Here is a 23025-nt window from a genome sequence, read left to right as displayed (position 1 = left end):
TCAAATCCCTAAGATCCTGCTGGATTTTTTCTGTCTTTTTATCTATTTGTTCTATTATGTCTGATTTCTGATGAACTGTCTTCTACATTGCTGATTCTTCTTCCTTTTCAAATCTGCTGTTATGTGCATTCAGTGTTTTTTTTTTATTTCTTTAACACCATCAGATCCAGTATTTTTTAATGTATGTTTACAACTTCTTCAGTATATTCCCCTAGTATCTTCTTAATATCCTTTATCTATTACTTCACTCCAATGAGTTGATTCATAATATTTGGTAGGGTTCCTTTTTTTTTTTTTTTTTTTGTCTTTATTTTTTTAATGTTACATTAAAAAAATATGAGGTCCCATATACCCCCCAGTCCCTCACCCCACTCCTCCCATAACAACAACCTCCTCCATCATCATGGGACATTCATTGCGCTTGGTGAATACATCTCTGAGAACTTCTGCATCACATGGTCAATGGTCCACATTATAGTTTACACTCTCCCCCAGTCCACCCAATGGGCCATGGGAGGACATACAATGTCTGGTAACTGTCCCTAAAGTACTACCCAGGACAGCTCCAAGTCCTGAAAATGCTTCCACATCACATCTCTTCTTTCCACTTCCTACCCTCAGCAGCTACCATGACCACTTTCTCCAAATCAATGCTACATTTTCTTCGATTGCTAATCACAATAGTTCCAGAATAGAATATCAGTAAGTCCACTCTAATCCATATTCTATTCCTCCATCCTGTGGACCCTGGATTGGTTGTATCCACTCCACATCTATATCAAGAGGGGGTTTAGATTCCAAATGAATGATGGATGCAATTCTCCTGCTTTCACTTGTAGGCATTCTTGGCTCTCTGGTGTGGTGGTTGACCTTCTTCACCTCCATGTTAGCTGAGTGGGGTAAGTCCAATAAACCAGAGTGTAGGAGTTGCTACTCTGTTGAAGCTCAGGGCCTGGCAATCACATGCACAGTCAACAGATTCAAGTCCCCTGGATATACACTAAACCCCAGCGCCAACCACAGGTCCGGTAAAAGTAACAGGAGAGGCTTATGAACAAAGATCAAATCTGAGTCCAGCTCCATCACACAGAAATACAAGCTCCAAAGTAGGGCCAACTGACATGGCACTGAAGTCCATCTGCCATGATCATAGAATGTGTGGGTCTCTGTAGCGCTCAGAAGAATCAATACTTGGGGTTGTATCTACTTTATCTGTCTCTGGTACTCTGCTGAGGTGTGCATAAGGGTAACCCCTCTGATAACCTCCTGGTTCTTTTTTGGAGACTCATAGCCATATAAACTCATTTGTCCTTTCCATTTCCCCCTTTCATTCAGGTCAAAAAGCATTTTTAACTCCTGATATATGTAGGCTGAGATATTCTGCTGGTCTGAGTTGACCCATTTATTCAAGGTCATTTCTAGTTACATCATCAGCTGGTACTTGGTAGTAATCCCTTAGTGCCAGGGAGGCTTATCCCCAGGAGTCATGTCCCATGCTGGGGGAAAGGCAATGCATTTACATGCTGAGTTTGGCTTCGAGACTGGCCACATTTGAGCAACATGGAGGCTCTCAGGAGGTAACTCTTAGGCACCCTGCAGCTCTAAGCCTAGTAGAAATTTCAAGCACACAAGGTCATAATCATAGTTATCAGTAGCAAGGGCCCATCATTGGACCATCCTTCTTCACTCGTTTTGCCCTTGCACTTGGGGGATTCTTGCTGTTCCATTAGGGAATGTTATAGAGCTCCCCTGGCTAGGAACTCAGCACTCCCTCAGTTGTCATTTTTAGCTGTAACCACTATGAAAATATTCAAACATTTTTATGTACCCTGGATATATGCCCTGTAGAACTCCCTCCCAACCATGTGTCCCCTGTCAATAACATCCCACACTAGTATTCCTCCGCTGCCATTGTTGAAACTCTCTGTGATCCAAAACTTCCTGAAAAGTGAAGCCCAATATATTGCCAGGTTCCCTTAATAGTAAAATGGAATATAGCGATGAGCTTAAAGGTTAGATATAGAATACATATTAATTTGGAAAAATTCTACATCCTTTTTCTTTTCTTTTTTCTAATTATTAAGCTTATCTTCACAAGAGTCTTAGATCACAGTAATTCATATATACAATATACAGTACTCCCACATATCCACCGTAAAACCTTTTCCCTTCCACAGCAATAATCTTTTAACATATTCATACCATATTTACTGAAACTGATGTACAGATATTGAGACAATAGGTTTCAAACAAGGTAACATTTGTGTTTACATTGTGGTTTATATTTTAGACTATACAATTTCCTAAATTTTTAGTTATCTTATGTTTTACATTATGATTTACATTTTAGCCTATCAGCCCCTATATATTTTTGGCATAATTTTACATGTCTTATATCCATCCTTGCGTACTCTTGTGAAACACTTTTATTGCCCACACACTTACATTGTTTCCATCTATTCAATACCTATTTCCCCCTCCCCTTAGGGCCCACAGTGACAGTCAATCTTCATTTCTTGAAGAGCCATGTTCAGAGATACTTGCAACAGTGTTGAGGGCTTGACATGCTCAACTGCCCTAATGCCCAGGGAGCCACCATTTCTCTTGAGAGATACAGTTCCCTCTATTTGATGGCATCAGTCCTCCCCAGGATATGGGTATACCTTCACTCTCATTATATCGGTCTCTACCCAATGATATAACCCACTCTAGGAAAATGAGCATTCACATATTCCCTAGAAGTCTGTCCTTTTTCAGATTATCTCCTTTAAGTATCTTAAACAAGTAACTTTCCTTATTATATTTTTGAAAAGGTTTTCTCAGCATTATACTCTCAACGAACACCTGACAATCTCCTATGTTCGTATGTTACTGCACCCTCCCCCCCCCCCAATTTCTTGGGCAATATTACCCATCCTCCCATCCCTAGCCCCCCTCAAGCCCGCAAAGCCCCACCCAAAGGTAACCCTATGCTCCCATTTTCTCCCTTCCGTGTACACCTACTTACCTCCAGCTTATCATAGATTTCACCCATGTAGATGTCAGCTTACATCCTTCCTCTACCCCCTGATTTCCTGTAAGCCTATCATCCAATCTCTAGCTCTCTGAGGCAGCTTGGTTTACTTATTTCATATCACTGAGGTCATGTAATATTTGTCCTTCAATGCCTGGGTTGCTTCACTCAACATAAGGTTCTCAAGATTCATCCATGTTATCACGTGTGTTTGTAGTGTATTTATTCTTAAAGCTGAGTAGTATTCCATTGTATGTATATACCACATTTTATTTATCCATTCATCTGTTGATGGGCATTTGGGTTGATTCCAACTTTTGGCGATAGTGAACAATGCTGCTATGAACATTGGTGTGCATATATCGGTTTGTATCCTTGTTTTCAGTTCTGCTGGGTATATACCCAGCAGTGGAATTGCTGGGTCATATGGCAAATCTATGGTTAGTTTTTTGAGAAACCTCCAAACTGTACTCCAGAATAGTTGTATCCTTCTGCATTCCCACCAGCAGTGGATGAGTGTTCCCGTTCCTCCACATCTTCTCCAGCATTTGTATTCTTCTGGTTTTTTCATAGCTGCCAATCTTATGGGAGTAAGATGGTATCTCATTGTAGTTTTGATTTGCATTTCCCTGATAGCTAGAGATTTGGAGCATTTTTTCATGTGCTTTTTAGCCATTTGTATTTGTTCTTTGGAGAAGTGTCTGTTTAAATCTTTTTCCCATTTTTTAAATGAGTTCTTTATCATTTTATTTTCAAGATATAGGAGTTCTTTATATATACAAGTTATAAGTCTCCTATCTGATATATGGTTACCAAATATTTTCTCCCATTGTGTAGGCTCCCTTCTCACTTTCTTGACAAAATCCTTTGAGGTGCAGACGGCTTTAATTTTGAGGCGGTCCCATTTATCTATTTGTTTTTTTGCTGCTCGTGGTTTTAGTGCGAAGTTCATGAAGCCATTTCCTATTACAAGGTCTTGTAGATGCTTCCCTACACTGCTTTCCAAAGTCTTTATGGTCTTGGCTCTTATATTTAGGTCTTTGATCCATCTTGAGTTGATTTTTGTATAAGGTGTGAGATGGTAATCCTCTTTCATTCTTTTACATGTGGATATCCAGTTCTCCAGGCACCATTTGTTGAATAGGCCATTCTCTCCCAGTTGAGAGGGTTTGGTGGCTTTATCAAATATTATATGGCTATATATAGGAGGATCTATATCAGAACTCTCAATTCAGTTCCATTGGTCTGTGTGTCTCTCCTTATGCCCATACCATGCCGTTTTCACCACTGCAGCTTTGTAGTATATTTGAAGTCAGGTAGTATGATTCCTCCAATTGCATTTTTCTTTTTCAAAATGTCTTTGGCTATTAGGGCCTCTTTCCTTTCCAAATAAATTTCATAGTTAGTTTTTCTAGTTCCTTAAAGAAGGCTGTGTTGATTTTTATTGGGATTGCATTGAATGTGTAGATCAGATTTGGTAGGATAGATATCTTAATAATATCTAGTCTTCCTATCCATGAACAGGGATTATTCTTCCATTTATTTAGGTCTTCTTTGATTTCCTTGAACAGTCTTGTGTAGTTCTCTGTGTATAAGTTTTTTACATCTTTAGTTAAATTTATTCCTAGATACTTGATTTTTAAATTTACTATTGTAAATAGTATTTGTTTCTTGATTTCCTCCTGAGCTTGCTCATTCCTGGTGTACAGAAATGCTACTGATTTTTGTGCATTGATCTTATAACCTGCGACTTTACTAAACTCATTTATGAGTTCTAGAAGCTTTGTTGTAGACCTCTCAGGGTTTTCTATGTATAGGATCAAGTCATCTGCAAATAATGAAATTTTTACTTCTTCCTTTCCAATTTGAATGCCTTTTATATCTGGTTCTTGCCTCAGTACTCGAGCAAGTACTTCTAAGGCAATGTTAAATAGAATGGTCATCCTTGTCTTGTTCCTGATCTTAGAGGGAAGGATTTTAGGATTTCACCATTGTCAACGATATTGGCTGTGGGTTTTCATATATACTCTTTATCATGTTCAAAAAATTTCCTTGTATTCCAATCTTTTGGAGTGTTTTTATCAAGAAAGGGTGTTGTATTTTGTCAACTGCTTTTTCTGCATCTATAGATGTAATCATGTGATTTTTTTCCTTCAGTCTGTTTATATGGTGTATTACATTGATTGATTTTCTTATGTTGAACCATCCTTGCATGCCTGGAATGAATCCCACTTGGTCATGGTGTATAATTCATTTAATGTGTTGTTGAATACGATTAGCAAGTATTTTGTTGAGTATTTTTGGGTCTAGGTTCATTAGAGAAATTGGTCTGTAATGTTCCTTTCTTCTGGTGTCTTTGTTTGGCTTTGGTACTAGGGTAATGTTGGCATCATAGAATGAGTTCAGTAATGTTACTTCTGTTTTGATTTTTTGCAAGAGTTCTAGGAGGATTGGTGTTAGTTCTTTCCGGAATGTTTTGTAGAATTCACCTGTGAAGCCATCTGGCCCTGGGCTCTTCTTAGTTGGGAGGTTTTAATGACTGATTCTATCTCTTTACTTGTGTTTGGTTTGTTGAGATCATCAGTTTCTTCTTTCATCCATATAGGCTGCTTATGTGTTTCTAGGAATTTGTCCACTTCCTCTGAATTGTCATTTTTGTTGGAATATAGTTTTTCAAAGTATCCTCTTATGATAGTCTTTATTTCTGTGGGGTCAGTGGTGATATCTCCTTTCTCATTTCTTATTTGTGTATTTGCATCTTCTCTCTTTTTTTTTTTTTTTTTTTGTTAGTATCACTAAGGGTTTGTCAATTTTATTTATCTTCTCAAAGAACCAGCTCTTGGTCTTGTTTATCTTTTCAAGTGCTTTCTTATTTTCTATTTCATTTAGTTCTGCTCTTATCTTTGTTATTTCTTTCTTTCTTCTTCCTGTGGGGTTACTTTGTTGTTTTTTTTCTAATTCCTCCAAATGTGCAGTTAGTTCTTCAATTTTTGCTCTTTCTTCTTTTTTGATGTATGAATTTATGGCTATAAATTTCCCTCTCAGTACTGCTTTTGCTGCATCCCATAAGTTTTGGTATGTTGTGTTATCATTATCATTAGTTTCAAGGTGGTTATTAATTTCTTTTGAGATTTCTTCTTTGACCCACAGTTTTTCTAAGAGTGTGCTGTTTAATTTCCATATCTTGGTGTAAAATCTGGGCCTCTGTTCCTTGTAGATTTCCAGCTTCACTCCACTGTGGTCAGAGATATTATTTTGTATGATTTCGATCTTTCTGAATTCATTGAGGCTTTCTTTGTGGCCTAGCATATGGTCTATCTTGGAGAATGATCCATGTGCACTTGAGAAAAATGTATATCCTGCTGTTTTTGGGTGTAATGATCTGTATATGTCTATTAGATCCAGCTCCTCTAATATGCTGTTCAAATATTTTTTTCTTTAGTGATTCTCTTTTGAGATGTTCTGTCCAAAGTTGATAATGGTATATTAAAGTCCCCCACTATAATTTTTGAAGCATCTATTCTTTCACTTAGTTTTTCCAGTGTTTGCCTCACGTATTTGGAGGCGCCCTTGTGAGGAGCATAAATATTTAATTGTTCGTTCTTCTTGAAAAGTTATCGCTTTCACTAATATGTAGTGTCCATCATTGTATCTCACAATTGTTTTGCATTTAAAGTCTATTTTTTCTGATATTAATATAGCTACTCCTGCCTTTTTTTGGTTATTGTTTTTTGTAAGATTGTTTTCCAGCCATTCACTTTCAGCTTCCTTGAATCCCTGGGTCTAAGATGTGTTCCTTTAGACAGCATATAGATGAGTTATATTTCTGTATCCAATCTTCCAGTCTGAATCTTTTGGCAGGTGAGTTTAATCCATTGACATTCCGTGCTAATTACTTTCAAGGAATTATTTATGTTAGCCATATTTTCTTTGTACTTGTGTTTGTCATATTTTGTTTGTTTTCCTTCTCTTTTTGTCTTTTTTGTTGCTCTTACACTCTCCTCCAACTCTGCCTCTCCTGTTTTTTTCTTTCTTCCTGCAGAGCTCCCTTTAGTATTTCTTGAAGGACAGTATATTTGTTGGTATACTGTCTTAGTTTTTATCTGTGAATATTTTGAACTATCATTTTTGAATGCTAGCTTAGCTGGATAGAGTATTCTTGGTTGGAAATGTTTTTCTTTTAGTACCTTGACTATATCATACCACTGCCTTCTTGCCTCCATGGTTTCAGATGAGAAATCAGCACTTAATCTTATGGCGCCTCATTTGTATGTGATGGTTCTCTTTTCTCTTGCTACTTTTAGAATTTTCTTTGTCTTGAGCATTGGATAATTTGACAAGTATATGTCTTGAGGTAGGCATGTTGGAATTTATGCTGTTTGAGGTGTGCTGTGCTTCCCGGACATGTACATCCATCTCCCTCAGTAGATTTAGGAAGTTTTCAGCCATTTTTTCCTCCAACACCCCTTCTATCCCCTTTCCTTTCTCTTCTCCTATTGGGATGCCTATAATGCATATGTTTGTGCATTTTGCATTGTCATTCAGGTCCCTAAGTCCCAGCTGGATTTTTTCTATCTTTTTATCGATCAGTTCTACTATCTGTTTGATTTCAGATGTACTGTCTTCTACGTCACTAATTCTCTCTCTGCCTGTTCTAATCTGCTGTTATTTGCTGAGAGTGTATTTTTGATTTCTTGAATTGTTGTGTTTGTCCTCATCATATCCATTATCTTTTTGTGTATGACTGCAGTTTCTTCTGTATTCTCTCCAAGTGTTTTCTTTATATTGTTAATCTCTTTCTTAACTTCATTAATTTGGTTGCTAATATATATTTTGAGAGCTTTAATTACTTGTCTGATGTTCTGCTTCTCTTCCTGTTTTTTAGTATGTTCATTGGATTCAGCTATGTTTTCCTGATTATTGTTTTGGTTTGTAGTTTTTTGTGGCTGTCTGGTCATCATTTTATCTTGACGAGTTTAATCAGTTCCTTAGCTTCTTTGTCTAATCTTGGGGTTTAATTAGTTGTTGTTTGTGCATAAATGTTATGTCTTCTCTTTGTCACTTTGTTCTTCTTACTCTATTTTCTTGTTGCTGGTTAAATTCACTTTGAAGGATAATATTAGGGCCAGGGAAAGCAAAATGAGTAGGAAAAGAAAATGTATAAAGTAGTATTGATAATAAATGTTAACAGAGCAACAATGTGAGATCTAGGAGAATGGATATTAGACTCATGTAAGTTGTATAGAGTTATAGCAGTAAGTAGAGTACCTATAATGAGATAGTCAACTGAATATGGGGAGGAATATAGTATGAATTAAAAGGCCAGTGTTTTCATGAGAGAGGGAAAGAGAAAAGAAAGACAATAATATAAAGAGTGAGTAAAAGACAGAAAACAGAACAAAGATATTAGAAATAAAAGTCAGATAATTTGGGGGCCAAACAAAGGGAGGTGGAATGTGAGAGAAACAGTAGATGATGGAGGATAGAAAGATGTAGGTGAAAGGGGATAGTGTAGGTGGCCAAAATCAATACACACAGAAAAGAGGAAATGGAGGATGAGGAAACACAGTAAATGTGATGTGCTCCCTGCAGCACCTATTACATAAAGAAAATAAAATAAAAAAGAAGAAAAAGAGAAAAAAAGAGAAAAGGGGGGACAAAAAAATGGGAGGAAGCAAGCAAGGAAAAGGAAAAGGGAATAAAACTAAAGAAAAGAAAAAGGGCCTTGGGGAATAAAATGGAAGAAAAATCCAGGAGACAATCAACTGTAGTGACCACAACCAAAAAAAAAGAACCAAAGTTCCAAGCTAGGAATCCTCTTTGCAGTTAAATAACTCTCTTAGGGATCTGACGTTCCCCCTTTCTCCCTTCCTCATTTCTCTTTCTCCCAGGGCAGCAGGAAAGCTGCATGAGGGGTCCAGTAGGAGATTCAAGTGGGTCCTTGTTGAACCAACTCAACACAGAAGACAATGACTTTTTATTTCCAGCGTGGATCACCTACACCTCACCAGAAACCCCAAATATGCTATTGGAAGCTTGGATAGCACATCTTACAGTCCCTCCCCCTTAGGTGTGCTAGGGGAGGGATAACTGATTTTCTGACTCCACCTTTTCCCAGACCAAGTTTCCTATCCCAGGACGTTTAGGTAAATTGGGCTTTCTCAGGAGATTCACCTCTCCTTTCTTCCCAGACTCTCCCCAAGTCAGCTGGTATACTCCTCCAAGCTCAAAGGAAAACAAAAACAAAAATGCGGAGGGCTAGGGTAATCGTGGACCTCAGACGGACCTCAGGGCATGGTAGATTCAGGATGGGAAGTCCGGGATATTGCAGACTCAAGGTATGTGAGTCTGTGGAGTGTGGGCTACCAGGATTTAGGGGATACAGACCTGGGAACCACGCATCAGGTAAACACGGGGTTTGGGAACACCTCAGCACAACAAAGTTTTCAGGGATCACCTCGGCCAGGTGCCAGTGCTAGAGGGAAGGGTCCCGCCCACAACTTCTGACCTCCGTGTCAGAAACCCAAAATTCTACCTCTTGCAAGAATCTCTTCTGTCACTGTCTCAACAAATTGACGTCCAGACACCTCCTGCCCTGCCAGCCCCCAAAACAGCCTGCTCCGGAGTTTGGGAACACCGCAGTTTTCAGGGATCACCACCTCGAGGCCACCAGCCCTAGGGGGAAGGGTCCCACCCACAACTTCTGACCTCTGTGTAAAAGACCCAAAATTCTACCTCTTGCAAGAATCTCTTCTGTTACTGTCTCAACAAATCGATGTCCAGAAACCTCCTGCACTGCAAGCCCCTGAAACAGCCCGCTCCAGCAGGACTCCAACCCTACTCAGCCGCTTCTTTGCAGGAGAGATTATGAGGTGCACTCACTCAGATGCCATCTTGCTCTGCCTCCTCTGGTAGGGTTCCTTTTTGACAGTTGGCTCCTCTTACTCTATATCCTTGTAGTTGTCTCTGTTCCCTTGAAAAAAATATTAGAACCAGAAAGAAGGAAAGTGATAGGGAAAAAGAATAATAGTAATAATAATAATGGTAGAAGAGTAACCATACAAGGGCTAGGTGAATAAATAAGTAGTATGACTAAAAACTCACAAAAAATACAAAGGAATAAGAATAAAAAAGGTGGAAATGGAAAATGAAACAAGAAACAAAATAGAGGGGGAAAAAATATATTAAAATCCAGAAAAATCACAAGAGGGGAACAGAAGAAAAAAAAGAGAGAGAAGTAAAAAATGAACTCCAAACAAGAAGAGGTGGAGTGAAAGGAAAGCAACAGAAGATAGAAAAATGAAGGAAAGAAAAGAAATAAAGGAGGTTGAAGAAATAGCAACAGAAAAAATGAAACAGAAGGGAAAGACAAACAAGAAAAAAACAACCCAGGAAAAATAACCTTCTCTCTGAGGCCTCTAAAGAGCTTCTCAGGCTGCTGGTACTCATTAGTCATCCTCGTGCCTTCCCTCCACAGGTACAATGTACCTGGTTTTATCAAATAAAATAAAGAATAAAAAGGAACTGGGAACAGATGCTGGGTATCGTATGTCCTGCCATGGCCCACTGGGTGGACTGGGGGAGAGTATAAACTAAGTGTTTTTCTTCTTGTGTCTCTTGTTGCATCATCTGTTGCATCAGCTTGCTGTACCTACCCATTGCACCAGCTCACTCTCTTTTTGTCCTCCTTAGGAGGCACCAGGAACCTCTGCTCCCTGCTTTGTTGTTTCTCTCATTATGCTTTTTCTTCTTGTGTCTCTTGTTGCATCAGCTTGCCACACCTGTCCATTGTACCAGCTCATTGTCTTCTTTAGGAGGCATCAAGAACTGAAACAGGGACCTCCCATGTGGTACGCAGGAGCCCAAACACTGGAGGCACATGTATTTCCCATGCACTTTTTTTTTAAGATTTATTTATTTATTTCTCACCCCTTCCTCCCTCACCCCCGTTGTCTGTTCTCTGTGTCTATTTGCTGCATCTTCTTTGTCCGCTTCTGTTGTCAGTGGCATGGGAATCTGTGTTTCTTTTTGTTGCATCATCTTGTTGTGTCAGCTCTCCGTGTGTGCAGCACCATTCCTGGACAGGCTGCACTTTCTTTCACGCTGGGCAGCTCTCCTTACAGGGCACACTCCTTGCACGTGGGTCTCCCCTATGCAGGGACACCCCTGCGTGGCAGGGCACTCCTTGCGCGCATCAGCACTGAGCATGGGCCAGCTCCACACGGGTCAAGGATGCCTGGGATTTGAACTGTGGACCTCCCATGTGGTAGACAGATGCCCTAACCACTGGGCCAAGTCCGCCGCCCCCATGTACTTTTTATTATAGCACATGTACCTCCTTGAGGAGCTGTTAGGACGTCTTAACACCATTCAGTTTTGTAGAATGTCTTTATGTAACAGAGTCATTTCAGTACTAATAAGGGCTAGACTATGATAACTATCATTTAGAGCTTGAGAGATAAAATTATTTAGAGCTTCCACTTTAGTAATTACATCTTCAATTCCTATAGAAGGAATAAAATTGGTGCTAGGTGATTGTACCAATGGAAGATGGAATGGGTCCATCTGGCTTTTAGCAGGGGTAAATTAGCTGCAACAGATGGAAGAGTGGTATGAACAATTCCTTGGGCCCATGTTAGCCACAAGGTACATCTTCCTAACCAGCCCGGGGCTAACAATGGCCACAACTTTGTTCTACAGTTCCATTGTGTGCCATTTGGTGCTGCCCAGTATATTCCTGATATGTTTTCCCAATCAACTTCAAACAAATCACCAACATGAAAAGTGATTGCCAGCAATTTTCAGGTAACAGGTGTCCTAATTTATAATTAAGGGAAGAATTGTGCTGCTGGGAGTTGTTCTGTTGTTCCCATCTCAGGGATACTACTTGTATTATTCAGCCAAAGTAGTGTTAATGCAAAATACCAGAAATTGGTTGGTTTTTATAAAGGATATTTATTTGGGGTAGGAACTTACAGATACCAGGCCATTAAGCATAAGTTACTTCCCTTCCCAAAGTCTGTTTTCATGTGTTGGAGCACTGGGTTCAGAGTTCCTTGCTTCCAGGGCTCCAGCTTCAGCATCAAACTCCAACATTAAGAACCCTAAACTCTGTCCTTTGCCATGCCTTTTATGCCCTAATGAGATAGCCCAATCAAAGCCCTAATCATAACTCAGTCACACCCAGGTACAGACCATATTACAAACATAATCCAATATCATTTTTGGAATTCATAACCATATCAAACTGCTACACTCCACCCTCTGAATTCCAAAAAGACTACAATATTCAAAAAAATTTTTTTAATTGATAACAATGCAAGTACTAAATCATATCACAATCATTTTAAAGAAATTCAGTTTGTTTGGGGGCAAAGTCCTGTCTACTATAGACCTCTGAAACTTACAATTTGTTTCTAATACACTAATGGACAAAAGATAAACATTTTTATTACAATAAGGAGAAATTGGGAAGGAAACATGAGTCACAGGTCCTTTACAGACCAGTAAACCTGCAGAGCATCCTCCATTTGATTTTAGTCTGAGTCATTCTTATGATGTTTTACTCCTTGTGTGACTTATAGGAACCCACCCTGTCTACATGCTGGACCAATGGCCATTTTTTTTGTTTCACCCTCATGAAGCATCTGGATATTGGCCAAGCTCCAGACCTCACCCTCCAAGAGTGTTGGGGTGATTGCCACACTTTACCCAGTCTTTGGTTTAGAGTCTTAACCACCCTCATACAATGATGTGAAGACATTTCCCCTAATCTTTGGCATACAGTCTCAACCCTCTCAGTGATGAGTTGACCACCTGGCCTTCCCTAATATTTGGGGGACAGGTCCACTCCTCTCAGACCTGTGGGGTGCTGACCTTAACCATCCTGATTCTTGGGGAATATGCTCGGCCCTTTGTATAACCTGGGGCAGCAAAACTCTCCCAGAACATTGGACAGGAACATCTAACTTCTTCAACTGCTGGGGAGACTCACCCTCTCTGTACACATGGGTGAGGTTCCTCTCTTGGCCCAAGGTGAAGTCTTAATTCCAGATCTCAGCTTCCATGGTTTTCCTCTTAAAGCTGTTTTTCTTTCAGTATCTCCTTTCCAATTCCCTTTTAATCCAAGCTGACAGTAGTTTTGTTCATACAGTTCTCTCAAAAACCTTGTGGGTTTAGCATGCAAGAAGCAGGGGTTCAAGCCATCAGACAGTAAGACATTCCACAAGTCTTTCCTAGTTAACTTCATTTTCAATCTTGGTTTACCAGATCTAAGTTTAGTTAAGTCCTCCAATGGAGCGCTTTCATCTGGGATATTGATTTCCAGAAGATTGGGATTTCCAGAATCATTTTCTGATTTTTTTGTACCTGACAGTTCAGTCCACAGCATCTTTCTCTCATCTAGCATTTTGCTATAAGGTGCAAGCAGACGCCAAGCCACATTCTCAGGGTTTACTTTGGAAATTTCTTCAGCTCAATGCCCAGGCTCACCATTTTCAAAATCTGTCTTCCATAAAACACCAGGAGTTAATCTTGCTAAGTTCTCTGCAACTTTAAAACATGGATTGGATTTTCTCAATAAATCGTTGCCTGAAAAAAAATAAATAAATAAAACATGGATAACTTTTGCTCCAGTTTCCAATAATAATTTCATCATTTACTTCTAAGGCATCACAAAAAAGTCTCCTTAGCATTCATATTGCTATCAACATTCTCTTCAAAGCACTGTAGGTCTTTTCTTTTAAGCATCTCAGAATTCCTCCAAAAAATACCCCTTACCCATTTATAAAACCATTCCAACATTTTGGCAATTGCAAAAGCACTACCTCACTCACGGTACCAAATTCTGTATTAGTCAGCCAGAGGTTTGGTTGGTTTTTATAAAGGATATTTATTTGGGGTAGGCACTTACAGATACCAGGCCATAAAGCATAAGTTACTTCCCTCACCAAAGTCTATTTTCATGTGTTGGAGCAAGATGGCTGCCAACATCTTTGAGGCTTCCTGGGGTCTTGCTTTTCTCTGGGTTCAGAGTTCCTCACTTCCCAGGGCTCCAGCTTCAGCATCAAACTCCAACATAAAATCTCCAACATTGGGAAGTGGATTTGGCTCAATTGACAGAGCATCCACCTACCACATGGGAGGCCCAGGGTTCAAACCCAGGGCCTTCTGACCTGTGTGGTAAGCTGGCCCATGCACAATGCTGATGTGCACAAGGAGTGCCATGCCACACAGCAGTGTCCCCCATGTAGGGGAGCCCCATGTGCAAGGAGTGTGCCCCTGCAAAAAGAGCCGCCCCATGCGAAAAAAGTGCAGCCTGCCCAGGAGTGGTGCCACACACACAAAGAGCTGAAGCAGCAAGATAATGTAACAAAAAGAGACACAGATTCCCGGTGCCACTGACATGAATGCAAGTGGACACAGAAGAACACACAGCGAATGGACACATAGAGCAGACAATGGGAGGGTGGAGTGTGAAGGGGAGAGAAATAAATTAAAAAATAAGTAAGTAAGTAAGTAAGTAAATAAATAAATTTTAAAAACTTCAATATTAAGAACACTCAACTCTGTCCTTTGCCATACCTTCAGTCTGTGAGTCCCCACCCACCAAGGGGTGGGGAGTCAATGCCCTAATGACTTGGCCCAATCAAAACCCTAATCATAACACAATCATGCCCAGGTACAGACCAGATTACAAACATAATCCAATACCTAGTTTTGGAATTCATAACCATATCAAACTGCTGCACTACTTGACTTAATTTATCATAACAAGGGGTGGGCAAACCATTCCATCCCAAAGTTGGAAGTATCTGAATTTTTCTCTCGTGGTTATATTTTCAATTTGATTATCTAATTAAGATTGCTGCAAAGCAGTTCTAGTAGTGACATTATCTGAGAATAAGAGCTGATGACCAGGTTTTGTCAAGTTTACTGGCCAATAGTCAGGGTTGGCTCTAGTTATATCTCTAGTACTTAATGTTCCTTCCCATTTTTGCATTTCCTTTATAAAATATTTTAGTTTTCCAATCAGTACCTTGTAAGGAACATACCACTAGAGTAATACAGAAACACTTGAAGTTGGCAGCTGTCTACCTACCCAGCAATTAGACTGGTTTACAGAGCTAGCATAAGAATGGGCCCATTGGAGAAATAAATTACCTTGTGATACTACAGTTGACAGGAGAAAGAGGATAAGAAGGAGTTGAGTAATCATGTTAAGAGGATTCAATTAGGAGTCAATCCTAAATGAATAAAAATAATCTAATTATCCAGGATCGACAGTCCTAGAAAAATTAGAAAATGGGCAATTAACAGTAAATACAATAACCATTATTTACTCATGAAGATTTTTTAAAAAAATATTTGAGTCCATCCAGAAGTTCACACATATACTTATGTTCTGTGTCTTTGGGTGACCTGTTGGTAATGGATATTTTTGACTGAGTGGTGGAGAATCACCTTGCAGGATCAGTTGTGTATTGACTCTAGTATGATGGATCCATGGTTTGATGCCCTGAAATTAAGAGAAGAGTGAGTGACAAGTAACACCAGATATGGCCCATCTCATTAGGGGTTTTATTGTGCTTGGGGGTGTTGGTTTTCCATGTATAAAACTGTACCTGGTCTCCAGGTTGATAATTTTGTAAAGGAGTATCAAGGGGGAACTGAAGACAGTTGGAAGCATTAATTATTTATTTCAGTCAGGGTAGTTCCTAAGAATTTCATATATTGTATCATGGATAATTCAGAACTAAGATGCATATTGCCAGTATATCCACCTGTTAGAAATGGACCTCCATATGCCATTTCATAAGGGCTTAAACCTAGCCCACATCAGGGTGCTACTATTCTCCTTAGGTGTGCAATGTGTAGGACTTTATCCCGTTTTAGTTGTGCCTATAGGTAGAGTTTTGCTACATGCTCCTTTATTTTATTTTATTTTTTAAATAACAAAACCACCCAAGCAGTAAATTTTATTGATATTGCATTACAAATAGTCAGGAAAAAAAAACATCTTTTTACACAAAGCCAATATCTGAACCATCAACTGTAAAAATGTTTCAAAATATAAAGGAAACCTTCCATAATTAAAAATGTATTTTACAAGATAAAAGGTTTTAATTTCTAAAATGATGTTATTTACATCAAAAAAAAAACTTTCAGAAAGCTATAGCACAATTAACCATTAAGATATAGTACTGTGTTCATTTTCTCAGTGAAGAATATAACTGGCACATCCAGTCATCTTTGGAAGTGCCATAATCCTGAAAACATTTAAATTCCCATCTGTAAACTTGAATCACTAGAAATCCTTTATTTTTGATAGTTACATCATATAAATAAGTGAAAGTCAGTCCTTATCCTTTAACACTCAGGGAAAGATACAAAGCTACTGTTTAGCCAAAATATAATAAATCCAGAAACACAATAAATCTACTGTAAAGGTATTAATTCTTATAAAGCAAAGTTAACCAAATTTATTTTTTTTAATTTTTTTGGGGGGGAGGATTCTTTTTTGTTCTTCCTAAATGCCTGACAATAAACCAAAAACAGCACCAAGTATTTCATTACAGAATCACGTAAATGGTTTACTAAATATATAGCCTTTGTCCAAGCATTGAAATGTCCTAGAAGTTAAGAGTAATAAAACACTGCTGTAATTTAGACAAAAATTAAATGTTCAATCATTTCATACAAAACAAAAACAATTACTAAATAGTTTATAAATTATTTCATTACCACATTTACTCAAGTCCAGTTTTCTCAGTTGAATATCTTATTTAATGAAACTATTGCATCAATTTTTTTCTACCAACCTTTGCAAGTCCCAAATAAAATAACTTGCTTACCATGACTCAACATAAATATCTTCATCTTTTAGAGCTTAGACTTAAACTTACTCCTAAGAAAACTGTTTTAAGACTACATATCTTCCATGAACATTACCTGTTCTCCACAGCTTAATGTAAAAGCCACTTAAAAATCTGTTTTGGAAATAGGCAGGGTATAAAAAGAAACAATTTCTCTTTCCAACTATGCCCTCATTTTTGTCATGTAAAAGACAGTCTTACATAAGATTTTGTTTATGTTAGCTAATACAGGGATTATAATTCCATTTGATTGGTTATTTTATTCAGAAATAAGATTGTTTTAAATTTCCACTAAAGTCTGAATTGTACACAGATCTAGGATGAGTCAGTACTTATCAAAGACAATTTTTTAAAAAAAATGTATTAATAAGCAAACTTTGAAAACAATTAAGCAAATATTATATATATTTATATGCAAAATCGTTCATGGCTTTTTTTCCCTCCCATATCTGTTACTGAAGAAAAACAGCTTGTAATATGTATAAAACAGAAAGTCAGTTTAACTGTCCCCTGTCCTAAGTTTAAATTGAAATATGATCAAAAAGGCAAAATTAAAGACTCAGTTCTTTGGACACTTGCATGTGAAATTAAATGGCTACTTTTGGAAGATGCAAAGACAAACCTAAAATGAACAGTAAGAGAGCAGTGCTCTGGGACTGTAGTGAAATGCACAAAGAAACCCTTGTAGATATGTCTTTTGTGCTCTTCCATCAGTGCACATCATATGTGTAGTACATGAAGAGTACACTGCAACTTAACAATAGAATAGTTATTACCTTTTTAAATTTCATTCATAGTTGAGAATCTTTATTTTACTGCACCTGCTGCCATAATCTATTCCTGAATATCATGAAAGCAAGAGCCAGAATACCATTTTACAAAGATATAGCTAATTTCTTAATCTTGATGAATGAATAACATTGTAAATTTGTGCCCAAAATGTTTCAAACTACAGTTTATAGGTACAGATTGTGGTAGAACCTCAGATCCCATGAATTAGAAGTGGATGAAATTAAAATGTTACATTCTATCTCAAAAAGTCAGTTATGCTAAGAATGTTATCTAGGATCTGAGGACCAACAGAACACTCCCCATTTCACCCTAGAACCACACAGGAGTTTTCTCTTTGTTCCCAAACCACTTTCACAACTACATGCATTGGGAAACTCAAAAGAGCAGGGGTGTCCACATCCCTTCTATCTGCTTGTAGCCTAAGAGCAAAAGTGACATCACCTTCACAGGAAGGGAAGCATAGAATCACTGCTTGCAAAGTCCCATAGTGGCAGATTTACCATAGAGATGTAACACAAATAAAAAGAAAAAATCAATTCTTCTATAAGAAACAAAAAGAAACTTACAGGATAAAAAAAAAGCTTCAATACCCTCCTTCACTGCCAGTCACACCAAAAAAACTTAAGAAACAACAGGTCTTCAAATGGCCCTTAATAGAAAGTGACTAATAACCAAAAAACACCCCACTGCCTCCAAGAACCCACCCACCAAAAAGCAGCAAATATAAACTCAGGGCCTGACTCTTCCACTGGACTAATACATGCTCCTTTAGTGTTCAGTTCATATGAACAAACAAATAAATGTATAGTGAAAAATTGTATGAGCGAGCTGACAAAATAGTAGAATTGTAATAGATGCTATAGGAAGGGCAAAAACTATCTTAGGCTGGAGTTAAGTGAAGGGATCTTTGAGAAAATGACAAAATAATGACTGAGGGAATATGAGTGTGATGCAAGTGATAGCTTGCTTAAATGTTGGTAAACCATCACACCAGAAAACTGAGAGAGTCTGCAAGTGCAAGCAGGAAAATCCCATCCATCAGCCATGTGGGATCTAAGCCCCCTCTCGAATTAGAGGTGGAGTGGACATCACCATCCCAGGGTCCACAGGATGGAGGAATAAAATGTGGATTAGAGTGGATTTACTGCTATTCTACTAAAGAATTATTGTGACTCTAGCAATGGAAAATATTGTATCATTGACGTGGAGACAGTGGCCTTGGGAGTAGCTGAGGGTAGGGAGACGGAAGAAGAGGTGTGAAATGGGGGCATTTTTGGGACTTGGAGTTGTCCTGAATGATATTGAAATGACAGATGCAGGACATTATATATCCTGCCATAACCCACTGAATGGAGTGGGAGGGAGTGTAAACTACAATGTAAACTATAATCCACGCTGTATAGCAGTGCTCCAAAATGTTTTCATCAAATGCAATGAATGTGCCACACTGATGAAAGAAATTGTTGATATGGGAGGAGTGGGGTGGAGAGTGGAGTATAGGGGAGCCTTGTATTTTTTTTAAAAAGATTTATTTATTTCTCTCCCCTTCCCACCCCCCCCCCCCACCCCGGTTGTCTGTTCTCTGTGTCTACTATTTGCTGCGTCTTCTTTGTCTGCTTCTGTTGTTGTCAGCAGCACAGGAATCTGTGTTTCTTTTTGCTGTGTCGTCTTGTTGTGTCATTTCTCCATGTGGGTGGTGCCATTCTTAGGCAGTCTGCACTTTATTTCACACTGCGCGGCTCTCCTTACAGGGTGCACTCTTGCGCGTGGGGCTCCCCTACGCGGGGACACCACTGCATGGCAGGGCACTCCTTGCGCACATCAGCACTGCGCATGGGCCAGTTCCACACAGGTCAAGGTAGACAGATGCCCTAACTGCTAAGCCAAGTCCACTTCCCATCGTATTTTTTAATGTAACATTTTGTGTGATCTATGTATCTTTTTAAAAAGATAATAAAAAAGGAAAAAAGATTTTATAATGTATTTGCATGTTTTTGAGTGGTGATTTCCTTTTTTTTTAGATTTATTTATTTCTCCCCACCCCCTTGTTGTTTGCACTTGCTGTGTCTGTTTATCTTTCTTGTTTCTTTAGGAGGCACCAGGACCACCCCCAGTACCTCTGATATGGGAGGGAGGCACCTAATCACTTGACCCACCTCCTTCTCTTTGTTGTGTCTCTCATTGTATTTTTCTTCTTGTGTCTCTTGTGTCATCTTGTTGCATCAGCTTACCATACCTGTCCATCATGCCATCTTGCTGTCTTCTTTAGGATGCCCCAGTAACCAAACCAGGGAACTCCTATGTGGTAGGTGGGAGCTCAATCGCTTGATCCACACCCCCTTCCCTGAGTGGTAACTTCTAGTTCAATTCTTGGATGCCTAGAGGAGTCCTACCTGAAATTTACTGAATTTGAAGGAAAATATTTTGTTAAAATGGCATACCTTATTTTTAGCTTGATTGACATTTAGATTAATCCGAGAGCAACCTCTTAGAGGATAAGACTTTTAAAATTTTTCTGGGGTAGTGGGGGTAATATCTTGAGTTATATTTTATTTTTTTTGTGCATCTACTTAGGAAAATGCAGATCTACACTTTCATTTTAGAGCTGACAATGGAATAAATTGAAATAATTGAGTATGAGATTGTCATGACATTGTACAGAAACAGGAAAGGGGTCTTACGTTCTAATAATATTTTTTGAGGAGTGCCATGCAGAACACAAGAGGAAGGATTTCCTAGAATAGTTTGAATGTACTAAGGGAACTGTGATGTCAAAGAAGTCTAGAAAAAAGAAAGGTCCCTAAAGGTCCAATTTTTCTTTAGTTCCACATTATAGACTGAGACACATACACTGGATTTATTCATGAGGAGCTCCTTGGAGATGGCAGCATGATTTACTTAAGAGGCAGTCATTGATGTCATTAAGTCATCATTTGAGGCTGTTTGAGGAAAGTCTAAAAGTGCTCATGCAGTTTGGTTGTGAAAGGAAGAAGTAGAGCTTAGGCCCAAGAGAGCACATAAGCACAAGGAGGCATATTAGTTCATAAGTCATAGAGAAGACATGAGGTTAAATGATGAGGCAATTGACTGATAACAGAGAAAGATTGTTGGTAAAGAACAGGAATTCAGTTTGAGATGTTCAACTTAATCAGGTGACAAGACCCTTCAATGAGAGAAAAGGAGTAACTAATGAGTATGAATGCATGAATAATTATAGAGATTATGGTGCTAAATTGAGGTGATTTGTTATTAGGAGGTTAATCCCATCTGTCAAAAGTAATGTGAGGGGACGCTGGAGCCTTGTGCAGATGAGAGGGCCTTTTATTTGTGAGGGTCAGGGGTGGGGCTCTAGGTGGGAAGAGACAATAAATACTGAGGAATGAAAAAAAAAGTAATGTGAGAATATGTTATATTCAAAACTATGGGACTTGAAATGAATATGGAACATGGAAGAATAACTCTATTATCAAGATAGAGAAGGAAAAAAAAAAGATTTAGCCTGTTTCCCAGATATATTTGGAAGCACTAGGAGTCATGATTATGCATTTAAACTTAAAGCAAGAGCTTAATAATGTGCTGTTTCATGTGCATTAGTGAGTAAGACAGGTAACTAGAGTCACCCCCTATGAGGGCAGATATGGTAAATATTAAGGTATTTATTGACAGATTGAAGTACAGCAACATCAGAAATATTCTCAGGAAATGTATGCTGAAATGAGTATCCTTGGGATATATCTGGCAGTAAACATTATGTAAGGTAGAAGCTGATGTTTGGGAAATGGCTTCAATGAAATGGAGGTTTCCATGTGACAGAAGAACTTGGGCTTGGGGTGTAATTGTGGTAACACATTGTATGAAGAGGAAGTTTTGACATCAGGGTGAGGTTCTGATTATTGACATGGGAGATGATAGCCCAGGAAATACCTTGGTATGCCATGTAATCCTTTAGGGTTTTTGTGATTGGGATACAGGAAAAAAGAAATCAAACTCTAGCTATGTTTTTGTCTGGCATAAGTTTGTCATATTACCCTTGCTTTCTTAATCTATATTTAGAACTTTTGTTAAATGGATAAATTAAACTTTATCAGCAGGGTTAGTGTGAGGATGAAATTTTAAAAAATATGTAATTCTGCAAGAATATTTAATACAACCATTTTCTTCCTGGTCTTCAGGTACAAATGACTAATTTAATCCTAACTCTGTTTATGATATCTTCTCGTTATTTGTTCATGAAATAAATGCAAGTAATTATTAATGATACCTTAGAGAAGAATTTATAGTATACACATCATTTCACAAACATAAATAATGAAATGTAAGGATGTTGGAGCTAATGATAATATAGGACAAGATTCCAGCTATCACTTCAAACTGTTCAAATATATTTTCTCCAAAATCCCTTCATTCTATATCTTTTGAGCTGCCTAAAACTTTGAGGATATTGGGACATGACAGTGACATTACAATCCATATATTTCTGCTATTTTTTGATGCAGGGGATTTTCATGACTAGATTTACCTAATGAGAGCCATTGGTCCCTTCCATTTGCTCAAGACCTTGAGCTGATCAACCCCATAATAAAATATATCCATAAATTTCTTGGTTGATTTCCAAATCCTTTGGGGAAGATGTAGAACTCAGTGTTGAGGGGTTTGCATTGTTAGACATCACATATGAAAGAATCAAGATGATTTAGGACAAGTGTGTCCAGAATTTCAGGTTCAGGATAAAGTAGGAATGGAGTGAGTGTCCAAAAGACAGAGATGGATATTGGAGAATCAATGCTAATACAAAAACAAGAATTATAACGGAGAAATTGTAGTCTGTTCTCTTAGATGGTAAGGACCTAAGTCCAGGTGTGACATGAGGCAGGTTCCTATGTTTTGGAATCACTGATGGAATTGAAAGTCTCTGAAATACATGGGCTAATTTAATAAATACAGTTCTTGAATTTTCATTTTCTTATCTGTATAGTGAATGTGTTCATATTCTCTTTACTAGCCAAAGAAAACAAGACCTCCAGCCTCTTTTTTTTTTAAGATTTATTTATTTATTTCTCTCCCTCCCCCACCCCCACCCCCACCCCGGTTGTCTGTTCTCTGTGTCTATTTGCTGCATCTTCTTTTTTGTCCATTTGCTGCTGTTGTCAGCAGCACGGGAATTTGTGTTTCTTTTTGTTGCGTCATCTTGTGTGTCAGCTCTCCATGTGTGTGGTCCCATTCCCGGGCAGGCTGCATTTTCTTTCGTGCTGGGTGGCTCTCCTTATGGGGCGCACTCCTTGTGCGTGGGGATCCCCTACATGGGGGACACCCCTGTGTGGCATGGCACTCCTTGCATGCATCAGC

At 38.5% G+C, this 23025-nt stretch overlaps 1 protein-coding gene across 6 annotated transcripts in view; it reads left to right on the top strand.

Annotated features, from left to right (window-relative positions):
• LOC101419457 (zinc finger protein 596-like) overlaps positions 1-23025 on the top strand; it is a 74460-nt gene that overhangs the window by 40534 nt on the left and 10901 nt on the right. The gene's annotated exons all lie outside the window — the stretch shown is intronic.

The sequence above is a fragment of the Dasypus novemcinctus genome, chromosome 19, assembly GCF_030445035.2.
Source record: "Dasypus novemcinctus isolate mDasNov1 chromosome 19, mDasNov1.1.hap2, whole genome shotgun sequence".
NCBI lineage: Eukaryota > Metazoa > Chordata > Mammalia > Cingulata > Dasypodidae > Dasypus > Dasypus novemcinctus.
The sequence above is the reverse complement of the archived record's forward strand: the minus strand, read 5'-3'. Positions and strand labels throughout refer to the sequence as shown.